Genomic DNA, 6,485 nt, shown 5'->3' with positions numbered 1-6,485 from the left:
CTCAGTCTGTTCCTTCTCACTGAGCTCATGTGCTTGTGGAAACCAAAAAACATTTGAATTTGTATTTTTTAAAAATTTGTCACAGCGACCTTGCTATACAGTGAGTAAAATCTATTCACCAAGACTGCCAGCCTGGAAAATGAAAATAAATTAATAGCTCAAGGGTTGATTTCTCATTGGACATTATGTTTCATTTACTGAGGACCAAACTGTGGCACCTTGGTCTGTGGTTCTTGTTGGCAGCAGTGCAGAGCTGCTCTGCCCTGAGAGGTAATGAGGCTCTCATTTTGGTGTGGATAGTGAGACAGAGCTTAGCTGCCATCCTGCCTTTCCTCTTCCTCTTCTGGGTGTTGTGCATGTGTTGGAGCACTGATGGAGGCGTCCCTATCCCCCCATTATCGTAGGGGAATATCTAAAACCAAAAATACAATGTGCTCTCCTCCTTCATACAGCCAAGGAATGGCATGTTCCCTGCTGGTCTTAAATCTGTTGACAACCCAGAATAGTTCCACTTTCACTCAGAAACCAGGGTTTTCAAAGAAGAAATACACGCTCACCCACAGAAGCTATTCTAGAAGGCTGACACTTTTACTGATGCTCCTGGAATGAGCACCACTTTTCACAGTGTGGTCAAAGGACAAACAGCTATTCTTGTGCATTCATGGTGGTCCAAGCAATGCCCTTGCCTAATGTAATTGCTGAGGTGCACCATCCTAAAAGGCACATCACTCCCATTTCCATCACTCCCACTTTTCCATTCTCCCAAGCCTGGCAACTCTCTAGTCAACAAATCCTCCCCAGTATCACACCTCACATGCAAGAGAAACTTCTCATTCTCTAGCCAAATAACCACACACACTGTCATGCCAGCAAGGCAGGTTCAGCCCTGGGAATGCATGGAGATGCCACGTACTGGAATACAAATTAAACAGCACAAACACGCATCAAGTGTATTTAAGTTAAATCACTCCCGCACAAACATACACAGACAAACAGGCATGTGCGAGCATATACAGCTAGTTACACTCCAACTCTTGTATCCCACAGGTATATCAAGCATTTCTGAGCAATTTTCACCAAGGTTCATAAGACAGGATTTAATTAATGTAGTGTGTAGCATATATTCTAACTGTGAAAATATAGATTTGTGATACTGGAAACTGTTAGTGCAGTCCACTGTTGATATCACGTTTATGTACTACATAGATGAGGAAGTACCGTGACCATTACTGGCCCTTGCTAATAGCACTCAGTGTTCTTCTTTCGACCAGCTGTGCTAGGTGTATGAGGTGGGGGACATGACAGAAAGCTGCACACTGCATACCCTCTGGTTTGTTGTACCGCAGCCATTCTTTTCATTAGAAGATTTATAATACAGCTGTACGTAGCTCCACAACCCTCTGGGCCATACCTTACCCTCTCGGGTTTTGACTCTTGTTGAGAAACTATTAACATTCCCAGGATAGCCTACATAGAAAGGAGTGGAGGACAGATCTGACCATGCATTCAACTGTCCCCCATTATGAAGAATGTCCTCTATTTTATTTTCTTTGATTTATTTCTGGTTTTTGTAATGCTTTCTATTCTCCTCATTTTATTTTATTACATTCTTGTAAGCATATTCAAATTTGCTGTGCTAAGTCATGCAGGAATAAAAAGAACCTTTAGGATGATTCTTTTCTCATACCTGAAGAGGACCAACTAATTTTTGACAACAGAGGAAACTATAAAGTTTTCTCCTACTTTTCTCAACAATACTCTCAAAGAAACCTGCCAGGTTTACTACTAAGTTTCAGTCATGATACACTGGAGTAAAAAGCAGTGCATAAAATATTTCAGCTATAAATTACAAAGCAGTTTTGTTAAGTTTGAAGGAAATATTTATGGTCTTTGTAACTCGTTATTAAAAAAATACCTGTTTCTGAAAGATATTTAACTAAAGGACCTAAGTGCAATGGTAGATAAGTTCCTTGTGGCTGTGATCACTGGCTGTGATGATCACGTAGACAAAACCTTAACTACAAATGTATTAAGTTTGGCAACATCTCTGTGAAGTAGAATAGTATTATACGTGAAGGAAATTAAAGAACTTCCCCTGCAAAGGGAAAGGCATTCCGGATTGGGAAGAGGATTCATTCCATCTTAGCCTAAATGTTCAAGGTAAACAAATTTCCCTGTGGAAGTGCCCCTGTCTTTTTATTGGCTTGACTTGAGAAGGGGCCCATGCAAATAATGTAGACTAGCTATCCTGAACTTTTATATCCCTAAAATTAGATTCATTCTACTCTTTATACCCTTTACTGTGCTCCTCCTGCACTTCAGTCCTCCTGATTTGAGTGAAGACAAAAGATACAGAGGAACAATGAACTGAACCCTTTTTGTCCAGCCCTGTGCTGTGACATACATACAAGCTTGACCAATGCCATGGAGAAAGCTGCCACTGCAGGCTGAAGCCCAGAAGGTGAATACTGTAAGTCCCTAAAGAATAATGTGAGTGGAGTTGCCAGAAAACTTCTTAAATCACTCAGGTTCTATTTGTGGTAACAAAGCATATGAACTATGTCAATAAGACTATTGCAAAATCAGTGCAAAGGGAATGGGTGATTTAAGGTTTTGCATACATTTACTTGAGCAAAGATCCCACCAGATGAACCAATTAGTCCAAGTCTGCTGGAAATGGAAAAGCCAGTCTTACAGTTTCTGACTTCTTTAGAATGTGTCTTCCACAGAAGAGTGCAAAAGCTTGGGATATGATAAAGTCAAGTTTCTAACATTTAAATTATTTGCTAGGAAGATGGCTCTTTAAAGTTTATTAACAATTCCTATCATGGTTAGGATCTGCTCTTTCTCCTAGCAAACAAGAAAAACAAATTAATAATGCTGTTCAGTTCTAAAAGGACTCAAAAGCTAGATAAGAATTGTGAATGCAATTTTACATAGGACAAAATTAAGGCATTGTGTAGCTAAGGACGTAATTATCATAACCTTGGGAGATATTCCTAACATCTGAGAAAGGGTTCACGACTGAATTCAAATAGAATTTGGGTGCATGGGGATTTTCCAAACAGCTGTTTGACTGTACAAAGCCACCAGGACCCTAGCAACATCATCATTTCTAGGAAACAGACTGGGCAAACAAAGGACATAGCCTAGAAATCAGTGCTCAAACAGGTTTTTCTAAAGCATCAATCTGTTCTTAGGACTATTCCAAGAACAGAAAATACGGTTATTCCTGGACTCACAAACTGAAGAGGAATCACATGAGAAGCAGGAATTGGACACAGACCAGATAAGTTGATTTAAATTGAGTGGGGTGCACTGATGAAACGTGTCTCTAGATACGTTGAAGTGTCATAGGCAAAAAAAAGATGATAGGCAAATAAGATCATTATCATGATGGAAAAGAATTTTTAGTTTTCCTATCAAGCCCTGAAAGCCTTGCAAGATCTTCCTTTCAAGAAAGAGCTCCAGCTGTTTCTACCAATCTGCAGGTCAAACTTGGGAAACATCTGTGTCACCCCTGTGATGAATGGAAGTGGAAGCTGGAGAGGCTAGTCCAGAAAAATCAAGGCCTCTCAGTCCTTGTATAGTTCATTACTGCACTCACTAAATGCCTTCCCAAATTCTACTGACATCAGACATCACCTATACATTCAGATGACTTCCTAAATAGTGCCATCTGGGGAGGAAAACCAGGGCCATCATTTCACAATTTCATTACTTCTGAGGGGTTATACTAGTATAAAATTAGTAGCACATCAATGAACGACCCTTCACATTGATTTTCCTGTAGAAGGTCAATTTTTAAACAAAATGATCAAATGTTAGGTTTAAGCTTAGAAACATGTATTTTTTAAAAGGCGGAACTTTTGATTTCATATTAATACAACTCACTGGGATTTCTATAGAGAATCTTTTTTTCTCTAAAATAAAAAATAGACTGGCTGTCTACAATATACATATATTTTTAATAAACCACAAAGCCTCTCACATAAACCAAAAGGTCAATCTGAAATCTTTTGCAGAACCCTAGGTACTCTGGGATTCTACAAATAAATCATTTGCTCACCATTTATGCAGAAACCTGTAAGACACTTCTGTAACTTAAAAATGTAAACAGTACTTACCTTTACAGCATTAGTAATGTTTTCATTAAAAACTGTCATCTTAGGTCACCTTCTCCAAACAAATTTAAATAATGATTAGTCTAATAAAAATATCATATGGAATTGATGGTAGATGGCACAACTGATTAAACTGTCTTCCTTCTGTTTTCTGATAGTTATTTTCCATTCCTCACAACAGGTATGTCATAACCTAATACAAACATTTGTACATCAAACAATAAAAACAAATGCCAACCACTATTACCTTAGGCTGGATTCTTCTATTTCTTCTCATTCGTAAACAAGAGTTATTGAAGAAGCTGAAATCACAGCAGCTCTCGCTGCTTCTTTCTTTCCCCATAATGACAAAGCTCCATGTTTTAAATTTGTCTCCATTAAATTGTTCTCCTTGCAATTTAAACCTGATGCTACTGTTATCTAATCCAACCCGGGCACACAGGTGCCCCTCTATGAATAATAGCATGGGCTGATTGATGATTTTTATGGGTGAGCTGGCTGGAATCAAATCACATGTTGTTTTACCACAGTTCCACAGCATTGACACAAACCAAGTAATATCAAACTGAACTGCGAATAGTAGCATATTTGCTGACGTGCTATGAAATCTTTGAGGACTTAGCACAAGCACAACATGTTCGTCAATTAGGCTCAGCATGATTGCAAAACTGTCCCTTGAGGCACCACAAGGTGCATCACTTGCTTTCCTTTTCTTTCTTCTATTTTTTTTTCCTTTTTCAAAGACACAGCCATAGCTTTAGCTCTCCTGCTATAAACATAAACTGTCTAATGAAGGTAATTCAGAGGTAATTCAGAGTTTTAGTCAGAATCCAGAGAGTGCCCCCAAGCATTTCTCTCACAGTTTTGTCTTAGCCCTCAAAACTACTTGCAATCTTGGAATGACTGTTTCTAGGTAGTCCTGTCTCTGCTTAAATTTTAATCCTCTATGTGCCCTGACAGCCTTTTAGATATTCCATCAGCAAAACAAATGCTTGCAGAAGGAGCGGCTTAAGCTTGGAATATTAAGGGAACAGACTTCAGTGATCTTTTATTCAGCACGCTGTAATCTATTTTTGTACTCCTGACAGGCTCCATGGGGGAATAGCTAACACTTAGTCTCAATTCATTATTTTCTTTACTTTTCTTTTGAGAACGATAAAGCAATTCATGTTTCATAAAGAGCAGAAAAATGCAGACAAAATCTTTGTCAAAGCAGAGGAGCAACACAAGCCTTATGACGATAAAGCCATAGTGGATTTGGAATAAAAAAGAGAAATCTCTAAATCTGCTTTTTGGAAAAGACTGAAATTAATACCACTTAAATTTCTTATATTTTTAATGTTAAAAAAATCATTTTACAAACACTAATATTATTTGATCCTTATTTCAAGATGTTTTCATGCAAAAAAAGATTCAGGACCACAGAGGCATTGAAATTATATTCTCTCCTTATTCAATTTTTATTTCCTTTGGAAATTTGTAAAAAAAAATGGGAGGGAAGGAAAGAGAAGGATGAGAAAAAAGACAATTGGATGACAAAACATAAATGCCAAGAAGTCAAAACCCCAAACTGTTTTATTTAAAAAAAACAAAGAAACAAACAATAAAATCTGAAGACCATAACTTTTCTTACAAAACAAATAGAATCTCAAAGCTTGAGAAATATTTTAGAGAATCAGCAAAGAGTTTGTTCCACATGGCAGGAGATACAGCAATAAAATTAATAAATGGAAGGACTTGTACTACAAAGTCTATAATGAACAAATTCTGGCTTTGCCTTTATATCCTGCTCCAATTCACACCAGTGAAGTGTTCTTCTGTTTCCAGTAGTCAGATTTAGAGCTTGAAAGGAGGCAAAGAAAGTGATGGAAAATGGAGAAACTGTATGAAATCAAATCAGTTTTTTGTGAAGTCTAGTGGAAGATGAATCATTCCCCAGATCCTGACCCACAGTCACTATGAACTGAGCAAGTCAACAAGGGAAATGTGAGCTTTCATTCATGCATTGAGAAACCTGTCATGACTCCCCTAGTTTTCACAAACACAATACTTATGAGCCTGACAATCAAAAGATGCCAAATAACTCTGATCATTTTAGTGTAGGTTACAATACATGCCAAATTAATTTGGAGGTGTCAGGAGGGGGCAAATTGACTCTGTTTTCAGATACTTGAAAAAGTTAAATTGATTTGGGAGGAGAGGAGAGACAGCTAAATGAATCTGCACCAGCTCCTTTTAGAGCTCAGCAAGTGCCAGTGCATGGCAGTGACTTGACAGCGGTATACTGCTAGAGCAAATATTATTGACATTTGGAAAATAACAGATATCAAGAGGTGCTGAGGCGGTGTGTTAATTTAACTT

The sequence above is a fragment of the Mycteria americana genome, chromosome 1, assembly GCF_035582795.1.
Source record: "Mycteria americana isolate JAX WOST 10 ecotype Jacksonville Zoo and Gardens chromosome 1, USCA_MyAme_1.0, whole genome shotgun sequence".
Lineage (NCBI taxonomy): Eukaryota > Metazoa > Chordata > Aves > Ciconiiformes > Ciconiidae > Mycteria > Mycteria americana.
The sequence above is the reverse complement of the archived record's forward strand: the minus strand, read 5'-3'. Positions refer to the sequence as shown.